The following is a 13,010-nucleotide window of genomic DNA, read 5'->3' on the forward strand; positions in this document are numbered from 1 at the left end:
ACGTCTCTAGGAGTGTAACGATAAAGAGAGTTGACAATAAAGCAGTGTGTGTGTGTGGGGTCACTTTTCTTTTTTATGAGTGGGACCGGAGCGGCAGGTGTTTTTCGGTGTCGGCGATGCATGAGCATGTCCAGCCTGCAGCGGTCAGTTGTACGAGTGTTTACTTGCCTCGAAAAGTTACAGCTAGTTAACAGACTGAAGCTGTGGAGTGTGTGTTGCTGACGTTTGGAAATAAAGTCCAAGTTCAAGTGAGAAGCTGCGTGTTATGTGTCAACGTGGATTGAGGAGCGAACCTGCGTCAGACAGGACCCAGCGCTAAAAATAACCAGAAAGCGGTTCCAAACAAAAACTATTTATTATACACCTGTGTTTAAAAGTGTAAAAACATAAAAAAACAACGTCCCTCTGGTGGAGTGATCCGCGGCTCGCTCTCCAGCGCCCGCAAGGATTAAAGCCAGCGCTCCTGGACTTCCTACCACCGCCAAACACCCCCCAGGTGGACACGACAAACTGATTCTCTGTGAAGCAAAGAGACGGTGAGGTAAGTCAACAGATACAACTATATCTTCCAATAAACACACGCTGCCAGCAACACACTCAGGTCAGTGTCCTTTTTTTTTACTTTATGCAAATGAGCAGCTTCTCATAACAAGTGGAGGATCACTTATCCTTCACGCCACAGCAGTGAGAAGCAAACTGCGCAATTCTCTTTACAATTCCAGTATACTGTGTAACAAAACACCAAGTTACTATCAACAAGTACCTAAACACTTAATTACCTTTCGTGTGTGCTGACAGCATGTGTCCTCACCCCTCCCTGCTTCACGGGCTCGATGTGTCAAACCCAGGCGCGGTCCTCAGCGTCTCACAAACGAACGTCACAAGGTCGATTTCCCGGCAGTTCTGCTTGAATCACACATGACTTAAATGCAGAACGCCATCCAATTATCTGCTTCAGCTGCAAGTCGTCCAGGTTGCACGTGAGCACCGATCACAGGTGCTTTCCATGATGTTGATGAGGGTGAAGACTCTTCAGCCAGCACCTTCTTCACAGACAAATCAGCCCTCATGCCACCTGGAGAGCAAAGAAAAGAAAAGAACACCAAAACATCCAGCCACGCCCCCCCCAACACACAACACTGCGTTGTGCATGCAAGTCTGTCGGCCTCCATAGTATGTGGTGAGTGCCGTAATCCGTACTGCCTACGTACAGATTTGGTTAATTCAATAGTAATTGAATGAAAATGTGCTGCTTTTAATCCGTACTGAGGCAGTACTCACAACGTGCGTCATCTGTACTGCTGGTGAATCCGCAGCCTGACCGCAGTGAAAGTTCTGCATGCACTAAAACCTCTACAGTGTGTCTGCATGTGTCTGCATGTTCCTAAATTCGTACTGAGGCAGTACTTACGACGTACGGATCTCCAAATTTAGCCCACGTTTTTGCAAGAAGATTGCACGCACGTGCAAGTACGGCAGGTTGTGACCACAGCTTTACCACTGTCACCTGTGTGCTTGCTCTAGGGCAGGGGTGGGCAATCATGTGCCATAAAGGGCCGAAGCACTGCAGGTTTTCCTTGCTACCAATCATCTCAGCAGGTGATTTCATTAATGTTCAGGTGTTTCAGCAGGTGATTTCATTGACAACCAGGTGTTTATGTTCAAGGGAGAAGCTCATCAGCAACCCACCTGCTGAGGTGATTGGTTGCAAGGAAAACATGCAGTGTCTCGGCCCTCATTGCCCACCCCTGCTCTAGGGGCTGGTAAGGTTAGACCTTACTTGTGTGAAGCACCTTAAGGCAACTTTGATTTTGTGCTATATACAAGGTCTGTTAGAAAAGTATCGGACCTTTTTATTTTTTTCAAAAACCATATGGATTTGAATCACGTGTGATTGGATCAGCCAAGCTTGAACCTTCGTGCACATGCGTGAGTTTTTTCACACCTGTCGGTTACGTCATTCGCCTGTGAGCAGGCTTTGAGTGAGCACTGGTCCACCCCTCTTGTCGTTAAGGAAATGGCGGAATGATTTGGAGCTTTGCATCAATTTTTCCTGAAACTGTGAGAGACCTCCAGGTGGACACCATTCGGAAAATTAATATGGCTTTCAGGGACGATTTTATGGGGATTACACAGATTAAGGAGTGCTCCAGCCGGTTTATTGACCGCCCACAGCGTCTTTTTTTTCATGGAAAAAGAAGCGGATGAATGCGCCACCGTGCCGCTCATGGCGCGGGACAAAACCACCTCCGTGTTGGTCTCTCAGGACGGCTTTCAAGTGGATTTCAGACGGCTTCCGGTTGCTTTTCAGTTGTGTGAATATCCGAAAAATTGAGCATGAGCTGGACATGCCCCAACATGTCCTGTGAGGTTTCATCACAGCATTGTTTTGTGCCATGCGGCGCCACCGCGATGCGCGGGATTCCTCCGCTCCTCTTTCCATGACAAAAACTCCTGTAACAGTGGAATGTGCCGTTCATTTCTAAACTGGGTGCTGTCTTGTTCCGGTATGTCGTCTGACTAGCACAGGAATTGCGGAAGACGTGGACATCAGCACTTTTTCAGCACATTGAGACAGATGTGAGGAATCCCGCGCGTCGCGGCGGAGCCGCATGGCGCAAAGCAACGCCTGTCCATTTTTTGGACAGTTCACTCACCTGGCATAATTGTTTTATTATTGCTATTAACAGCTCTCCCTGCATCCTACAATCAAGTTGTATGTCTCTTTTTTCAGGACAACCTATACTTTCAAAATATATATGCTATAGTTGTGTTTTATAAGTGTAATAAAGGTTTACAATCAGAAATAAGAAAGGAAAAAGTAAAGCGGCAAAATTTTCCACACACATTTATTCAAAACACACAGCAAACTATAATAAACAACTGTTTTGACACTTTATAAAGGTAATTTGGGCTCTTGTGTGAAAGACTGTACAACAAAAAGGTTCAAACAAAAAACACAAATGCACATTTTGAACAATATATACAAAATGGTCTATGCATTTTGTTTGTCTTCATCTCAAAGCAATTTCTGTTTGCTATTACACAAATGTCACATCACAAACTTCTACTGTGAAGTTGACTGTGTGGTTGTTCTCTCCTGCTATGAAAGCAACATTCACACCTCGAGGCTCATTCAGTTTGAGGAGCGACCCCTCCCCCTCACTCCATTGATATGGTAAACAGTGCTTTATGCTGGAGCGAGAGCGCCTGCCACAGGCTTATCCAGTAACATTCACAGGAAAACTAGTCGAGCAATCCTAATACACACTGTTTGAGCACGTGAGATTGTATGAGAGGCTCTCCTTCTGCTCACTTTCACTTTCGCTGTGCGTAATGGCGCAGGGCACATTGGAGGAGCCAGGGGGCTATTCAAACGGGCCAACGAGTAACACATCACTCCTAAAAACAATCTTTGGTGTGTCACGTGAGGTGAATCTGCCCTGCGATTGGATTTTGGAAAACCATGTGACAGTGAACCAATTCTGATTGGACACTCACATTGCTCACTTCATCATACAGCTTCTATGAGGAGTACAAAGATGGTGGACGGTGGCTCGAAAGTCCGCGGAGTTAACTTTTCAGCAAAAAAAAAAAAAAGTAAGTTTCCATCTCATATCATTAAAAAGTTATTTATAATTTAGTAAAGCTTGGTCTCAGCCATTGTATATGACAGCATCGGCCCCAGAGGGTTAAATTCAGTATCAGTAATGACAGCTCCAGAGGTTTTGTACTCGGTGGGGCTACACTTAAACCAGAGTTCTCAAACTGATTCCAGAAAGGGTCACAACGGAGAGGTTTTCTTTGCAACCACCTACTCTACCAGGTGATTTCACTGATTAACTGATTCCACCTGCTCAAAGTGAAATCACCTGGTGGAGTGGGTGGTTGCAAAGAAAGCCTGCACCCTCTTGACCCTTTCTAAACACTTTATATTTAGTTTTTGCTTTCACTTTATATTTAAGTTAAAATATTTTTTCTAAAAATATCAGTTCTTTAAATTAGATGGATTTGTTATTTTTGCCCTTAACAAACTCAATAATTCAATATTGTTTAGGTTGGCTTCTATGTTTTTTGTAGGGTACATGGGGACATGATTGTGGTAAGGACATCCACATTTGTAGAAAATGTGCAAATATGCAACAGTAGTGAATACTACATACATGTTATTATTTAATAATGCAGTTACGTCAGACAAAGAGTGACCATTCAGTAATTTTATGGGTTATATCTGTGTACATGTGAAAATATGCAACTTCACATCTGTTTTTAAGTTGAGTTTTGTTCAAATTATTATTTTGCAATATGTTCCAGGGCATTTGATGTCACCTAACGAATTGGAAATTTTGTAGAATCATTTCAAGTTCAAAGGTTGTCTCAATTTCATGTTATAAATGCTTGCATAGAACATTTGCTTTAACTAACAATGAAAACCATGTAGTGAAATGCCTTCTTTATGTAGCGGGATGAAAGTCCCGGGTCCCAATTGAAAAGACGTTCCCGCTAGCTTGGCTAACGGGGAGTTCCCCTTTGGCTGACCTGGTGGTGCGAGCCGCGTGGGTTCGATCCCCACCGTCGTCCCGGCCACAAAGGTCCTGCTGCTTCATTTATGATACTGTGGATGGTATTTGATAACGTAGATTACTATTTTTATGTTGCAGGTTGTTTTCAGTGAATATCTTGAAAAATGACAGAGCAATGTCATTTACAAATATATCTATATTTTAAATTACACTCAACAAAATATAAACGCAACACTTTTGGTTTTGCTCCCATTTTGTATGAGATAAACTCAAAGATCTAAAACTTTTTCCACATACACAATATCACCATTTCCCTCAAATATTGTTCACAAACCAGTCTAAATCTGTGATAGTGAGCACTTCTCCTTTGCTGAGATAATCCATCCCACCTCACAGGTGTGCCATATGAAGATGCTGATTAGACACCATGATTAGTGCACAGGTGTGCCTTAGACTGCCCACAATAAAAGGCATGTATTGAATGTTCAGTTCTCTACCATAAGCCATCTCCAAAGGCGTTTCAGAGAATTTGGCAGTACATCCAACCAGCCTCACAACCGCAGACCACGTGTAACCACACCAGCCCAGGACCTCCACATCCAGCATGTTCACCTCCAAGATCGTCTGAGACCAGCCACTCGGACAGCTGCTGAAACAATCGGTTTGCATAACCAAAGAATTTCTGCACAAACTGTCAGAAACCGTCTCAGGGAAGCTCATCTGCATGCTTGTCGTCCTCATCGGGGTCTCGACCTGACTCCAGTTCGTCGTCGTAACCGACTTGAGTGGGCAAATGCTCACATTCGCTGGCGATTGGCACGTTGGAGAGGTGTTCTCTTCACAGATGAATCCCAGTTCACACTGTCCAGGGCAGATGGCAGACAGCGTGTGTGGCGTCGTGTGGGTGAGCGGTTTTCTGATGTCAATGTTGTGGATCGAGTGGCCCATGGTGGCAGTGGGGTTATGGTATGGGCAGGCATCTGTTATGGACGAAGAACACAGGTGCATTTTATTGATGGCATTTTGAATGCACAGAGATACCGTGACGAGATCCTGAGGCCCATTGTTGTGCCAACATCCAAGAACATCACCTCATGTTGCAGCAGGATAATGCACGGCCCCATGTTGCAAGGATCTGTACACAATTCTTGGAAGCTGAAAATGTCCCAGTTCTTGCATGGCCGGCATACTCACCGGGCATGTCACCCATTGAGCATGTTTGGGATGCTCTGGACCGGCGTATACAACAGCGTGTACCAGTTCCTGCCAATATCCAGCAACTTCGCACAGCCATTGAAGAGGAGTGGACCAACATTCCACAGGCCACAATTGATAACCTGATCAACTCTATGTGAAGGAGATGTGTTGCACTGCATGAGGCAAATGGTGGTCACACCAGATACTGACTGGTATACCCCACCAATAAAACAAAACTGCACCTTTCAGAGTGGCCTTTTATTGTGGGCAGTCTAAGGCACACCTGTGCACTAATCATGGTGTCTAATCAGCATCTTGATATGGCACACCTGTGAGGTGGGATGGATTATCTCAGCAAAGGAGAAGTGCTCACTATCACAGATTTAGACTGGTTTGTGAACAATATTTGAGGGAAATGGTGATATTGTGTATGTGGAAAAAGTTTTAGATCTTTGAGTTCATCTCATACAAAATGGGAGCAAAACCAAAAGTGTTGCGTTTATATTTTTGTTGATTGTAAATTTCTAAATATTAAAGTCAAGTGATAAAACACAATATAAAAATGTTTACCTTAGCATACAAACACATTATTTAACTTCTAACAAATGCAGTTGGAGAAACATCTATAGTCTGCAACGTTGCACTTTTTGCTAAAGATGTCCATGTTAATGGAGCATTATATTTATTAATTACGAGGTCTGTTAGAAAACTATCTGACCTTTTTATTTTTTGCAAAAACTATATGGATTTGAATCATGTGCGTTTGCATCAGCCAAGCTTGAACCTTCGTGCGCATGCGTGAGTTTTTTCACGCCTGTCGGTTGTGTCATTCGCCTGTGAGCACGCTTTGAGTGAGCAGTGGTCCAGCCCCCTCGTCGGATTTTCTTTGCGAGGAAAATGTCTGAACGATTTGGAGCTTTGCTGCATCAAATTTTTCCAGAAACTGTGAGAGACAGCCAGGTGGAAACCATTTGGAAGATTCAGACGGCTTTCAGGGACGATTCTATGGGGATCACACAGATTAAGGAGTGTTACAACCGGTTTAAAGACGGCGCACAATGGCTGAGGGCGCGCTGTGCTCCGAGCGGCGATCGACAGGCTTAAACGACCAGCTCATTTCCAAAGTGAATGCTGTGTTGATCCGGGACATCGTCTGACTACCAGAGAAATGCCAGAAGATGTGGACATAGCACTTTTTCGGCACATTCCACTGTTACAGGAGTTTTTGTCATGGAAAGAGGAGCGGAGGAATTCGCCACGGAGCCGCTAATGGCGCGGGACAAAAGCACCTTTGTGTTGGTCTCACAGGACATGTTGTAACATGCCCAGCTCTTGCACCATTCGGAAGATTCAGACGGCTTTCGGTGGCTTTTCAGTCGTGTGACTATCCGAGAAAGTGTGGACGAGCTGGACATGCCACAACATGTCCTGTGAGGCTTCATCATGGCGTTGCTTTTTGTTCTGCGCCATGCGGCTCCGTCCCGACGCGCGAATTCCTCCGCACTTCTTTTCATGACAAAAACTCCTGTAACTGTGGAATGTGCCAAAAAAGTGCTATGTCCACATCTTCTGCCATTTCTCTGGTAGTCAGACGATGTTCCGGATCAACACAGCGTTCACTTTGGAAATGATCTGGTCGTTTCAGCCTGTCGATCGCCGCTCAGAGCGCGGCGCGCCCTCCGCCATTGTGCACCGTCTTTAAACCAGTTGTAACACTCCTTAATCTGTGTGATCCCCATAAAATTGTCCCTGAAAGCCATCTGAATTTTCCGAATGGTGTCCACCTGGCTGTCTCTCACAGTTTCTGGAAAAAGTTGATGCAGCAAAGCTGCAAATCATTCAGACATTTTCCTCGCAATGAAAATCCGACGAGGGGGTGGACCACTGCTCACTCAAAGCGTGCTCACAGGCGAATGACGCAACCGACAGCCGTGAAAAAACTCACGCATGCGCACGAAGGTTCAAGCTTGGCTGATGCAAGCACACATGATTCAAATCCATATAGTTTTTGCAAAAAATAAAAAGGTCGGATAGTTTTCTAACAGACCTCGTATTTCCTCATGCACAAAGAATTACAGTAAAATAAGAACAAAAAATATTATTACTTATGGGATGAAACAAGGACATTTTATATACCATTTGCAGAGTCCAAAACAAATAGCCAGAACCTTACCATAACACATTCTATATAGCGGCCTGTTCCTTGATGTAACTTTCATATTACGTTGACTGACTGATGGGGTTATTGTACTGAAATGGTACGAATTCACTGAAAGTACAGTAAAGAATATCTCTGTTAACAATTCTATGCTTTAAACATGTTGTATGTAGAGTCTGCTTCTTCTTTTTCTTTCAGCTGTTCCCGTTAGGGCTCGCTACAGCAGATCAGTCGTTTCCATCTCATCCTGTCCTCTGTATCTTCCTCTGTCACACCAACCACCTGCATGTCCTCCCTCAGCACATCCATAAACCTCCTCTTTGGCCTCCCTCTTCTCCTCCTGCCTAGTCGCGCCATCCTCAGCATCCTTTTTCCTATATACCCTGGGTGCCTCCTCTGCACATGTCCAAACCATCTCAATCTCACCTCTCTGACTTTGTCTCCAAACAGTCCCACCTGAGCTGTCCCTCTGATATGTTCATTCCTAATCTTGTCCATTCTTGTCACTCCCAAAGAGAATCTCAACATCTTCAGCTCTGCCACCTCCAGCTCTGCCTCCTGTCTTTTTGTTAATGCCGCCGTCTCTAAGCTGTACAACAGAGCTGGTCTCACTACTGTCTTGTAAACTTTCCTCTTCACTCTTGCTGATATTCTTCGGTCACAAATCACTCGTGCCACCTTTCTCCACCCACCCACTCCACCCTGCCTGCACTCTCTTATTCACCTCTCTACCACACTCTCCCATTCACACACATGTACTCAGTCTTGCTCCTACTGACTTTCATTCCCCTGCTCTCCAGAGCATATCGCCACCATAATTGCCTGCCTACTGCTGCCTCTGATTTTTCTTCGTTCCACATTGTTTTTGGTCATCAACCTTCTCTGTTCACCTTCACAGATGTGCGCTCACCTGTACCTTCTGCTCTCGGACTCATCATGCGTTGCTGACGGACCTGGAAGCAGGCCCAAAGGGCTCTGTTGCGGTCCTCCAAAAGCTACAGCTGACAGCGGATCGTAGAGGGTCGGTGGCACCCTCTTACGTTCCAGGACAACGAGTCTGGCTATCCACACGACACCTGCTGCTTCGTGGTGTGTCTCAGAAGATGGCTTCCAGGTTTGTTGGCCTGTTCCCTGTAGCTAACATCATTAATCCAGTCTCTGTCCATCTTCATCATCCAAGGTCCATGAGAGTAATCCCACTTTCCATGTCAGCCATCTTAAACCCACCCCTTCCAGCCCTTTGTGCCCACTTGCCGATCCCCCACCTGTCAGGTTCTTGGATTATTAGGTTGTTTTTGTGCTCTGTCTGTCTCTGGCTCTGTCTTGGGTCATCACCCTGTCAGACACTTGCTTAACCTCCAACACACTTTTAACATACTCTTCCTTTAAAATGACCCCAACACCATTTCTCTTCCTATCCTCACCATGGTACAACAACTTGAACCCACCGCCAATGCTCCTGCTCTTACTTCCCTTTCACTTGATCTTTTGCACACACAATATGTCTACCTTTCTCCTCTCCATTATATCAGCCAGCTCTCTCCCTTTACCAGTCATACTACCAACTGCTACCAGTACTACCAACATTCAAAGTCCCCACTCTCATTTCCACCCTTCTAATTTTCCTCTTCTCCCGCTGTTTGTGGAAACATTCTCCTCCTCTTCTTCTTTGTCTTCACCCAGCAGTAGTCCAATTTCCACTGGCACCCTGTTGGGCAACAGCACCAATGGCGGACGTTGTTAACCCAGGCCTCGACTGATCTGGTATGGAAATTCAATTTATAGTCTGCATAGTTGGGTTGGCTTGTTTTACGCTGGATGCCCTTCCTGACACAACCCTCCTCATTTTTCCAGGCTTGGGAGCGTCACTCAGAATGTATTGGCTGCACACCCCATGTGGCTGAGTTGTATGTAGAGTCTGCAACAGTCAAAATTTGTGAATGAAAAATGATCCATAACTTTTTTAATATGGCATATAACTTCACATAATTTCATATTCAGGGACGTCCTATAGCTACCAAAATATTATTTGTCTGAAGAAAAAGAAAAGTTGCCTTAGTTGAGCACTAAACTGACAGCCTGATTATTGTCTAGCCCCGTGATAGACTGGCTTCCAGTCCAGGGTGTACCGTGCCTCTTGAATGATTGATTGTTGTCTGGCAATGGCACTCAAGAGACAGCGCTCACAATTGAAAGTGTTGCTTAAAAATCATAATCACTGTTCTCTGTTCTTCCAGGATATGAAGGCTTGGCTTATTTGTGAATACTTACAGGCAAAACCATAAACAACTACACAGCTAGGCTATACCATAAGCTGTGCACCTTTAGGTGGTGCTCTTATTTTTCTGAATGTTGGGATGGTGTCAGGTTTTTGGATTGTTGGGTTGATTTTGTGTTCTGTCTGTCTCTGTCTTTCTGCTTGGGTTTTCTGTGTCCTGCTTTTTCTTGTCTCCCTCACTTGGCTCTTGGTGGTGGGTGTCTCTCTCTGTCTGGCCACACCCCAGTTCTGTGAGCTTCTCCGCACACCTGTGCTTGATTTGCAGTTAATCACCTGGGTGCTTTATAAGCCTCACAGTTTGCCTTTGTTCTTCACCAGATCGATGTACCTTGTGCCTTCCTTCCAGCTCAGTTCCTGTATTTTTGCCTTGCTCTGTTTGCCTCATTGTTTTTTGACTACCTGCTTGTGTACTTTGACCACGCCTTTTTGCCTGATGCTTTTGATACTGTTGCTCTGTTTGGACTGCCTTTCTGTGTACTGACCCCAGCCTGTTTACCCAGTAAACACTTTTACTCCACTGAGCTGTGTTCCTGCGTCCTGCATTTGCGTCCAGCCTGTCCTGCCTATCAAACCTGATAGATGGTATCCACTGGTTCAGATTCCTGGATGGAGTTGCTTGACAGTGACAATAAATAAATAAATAATCATGCTAGCACGCCAAAACAAATTTACTAATGAAAAAAGCCAAAAAATGTTTTAAAAAGCTTGTGTTAGGATTTACCCCAGGTCCTGGTTTTAATGCTGTCGCTTTACCAGTGTCATGTGTTAGTTTCTCCACTAGATACACCCTCTGTTATTTTTCGCACCTGGATCAGATATGTGACTGATGATTGATAGACTATTTAAACCTTGACTTTCTGTTCAGTAGTTGACAGATACTTGCGCTGCAGTTTGCATTGCATGTTCCTGTCAGGACATGGCACAAACCAGGGGGGCACAAATGCAAATTCTCCCAGCAGGTGCAGTTAGAATTAGGTTTAATCATAAAAACAGGTAGGGATTCGGTACACAAGTGGTCCAGCAGCAAGACCAAGGTACAGACAGACGGCAGGCTGAGGCTATCCAACAAATTGGCGGAGGTCAAAAACACAGCGTGGTGGCAATCAGAGATAAAGACAAAAAACATGGTCAAGGACAAAATAGGATCAAATACCGGCAGGCTAAACACGAGGCAGAACAAGGCAAGGTGCGAGGGCTAGAAAGTGAATAACATTCAACAATCTGGCAGTGAGCTGTGAGACTGTGAGGGCTTAAATAACTGGTGGTGTAATTAGTGGAACAAGACACAGGTGTCAGTGAAGGTTTTGGAAGGGGGCGTGACCAGGGAAGACAAAAGTGCAAGAGAGTGAAGGCAGGAAAACAGAGTGGAGTGATGAAAGAAAGAAAGACACATGAGCAGGTGCAAGAGTGGGAGTAAATGAAAATACAAAGCAGACAGAATCAAAATGTGAGACAAAGACATAACGGCTGGTCTAATGATATGGAGTGGGAACATACTCGGACGAGCATGAAGGAAACAGCGAACTATGAGCAAAGCTAAAACAGAATAATATATTAACAAAACCTGACAGAACTAAGTAAATGCCGGAAAACAAGGAAATCAATTATCATAATCAAAACGTAGAACTGGAGTGATACTGATTAAAATATGAAAGAAAAATCTAATAACCAATAGTGAGGTGACAGCATAAACTAAGACTACATAATGAAGAGAATGACAAAACCAGAGACTACAAAATAATGCAATAAGTAAAAGGAATTAACTGATAAGCAGTGAATGCAATAAATAACACACGGAACATAATCAGATGAGAAAACTCTTGAAGGCAAATGCTGTAATAACCATATGACGAACAGAACTAAGTTAAGACTGCAAGATGTTTAAAAGTAAACCGAACTAGTGAAATGAAATAAAGAAATGAAATAAACAGAATCAAACTAAGACTGACATGACTAAGTGACCATGAATGAACAAATACAAGGATGATGAACGGAAACAAAATCAATGATAACATGAGCATGACGAGACAGAAGACTCGATGCATGAACGTGGATTCGAGACCATACTTATGACAGAAGGCCCTAAAGGGCCGGACCATGACAGTTCCTTGAGATTGCTTGAGATCCCACAGTCTGGTTCTTCATGGACTCTTCCACGATCCAAGACCCAGACCGTTTCCAGGAGGACCAAGCCTGACTCCTCTGTGACCTTGACCGGGTCTACCTGCCGCTCCCATGCGCTTAAGACGCCGGAGCGTCCCGCAGCTGAACTTCAGGTAGCCTGGCCGACTCTCTAATTCCCATATTAGAGCGAACTGTCTTTCCTGGTGTTCCAGATGCCTTCCTGAGTGGCTCCCATGCTGCCCTGGTTCCTGGTCCCTGGATCCCTGCACAGCAAGCCTCCTTGGAACTCCTTGGCTGTCAGTTCAGAGTGTGGCTCTGCTTCACGCCAGTTAAGTTCCTTCTCGTCTCAGTGGGATTCCGTTCTCACTCGTTCCTGTCTGTGACTGTGCTGTGATAAAGAACTGTTACACGAACTCTTCCTAAGAACTGCATGAACTCTGATATCAAAGTGTATAGAGCCGTCTAAGTCCCGCTTAATTGGACATGTGTCACACGTGCAGTACTTGACCTCTGACCTCTGGATAGACATGATAAACTGTGGACACAATTTATGAACTGTGAACCATTCCTGAACAGTGCACCTTATTTCCTAAGAAGAGAATGTTATTTCCAAGCTGCTGAAGAATCCTGTGTTAAGCCTTTAATGAACAGTGACTGTTTTGTGGCTTCAGTGTTACGAGTGCATTCACTCACCGTCTGTATCTTCATGCACCCTAGTTCCTGGTCTCGG

Source organism: Thalassophryne amazonica, chromosome 4 (assembly GCF_902500255.1).
Source record: "Thalassophryne amazonica chromosome 4, fThaAma1.1, whole genome shotgun sequence".
NCBI classification, from domain to species: domain Eukaryota; kingdom Metazoa; phylum Chordata; class Actinopteri; order Batrachoidiformes; family Batrachoididae; genus Thalassophryne; species Thalassophryne amazonica.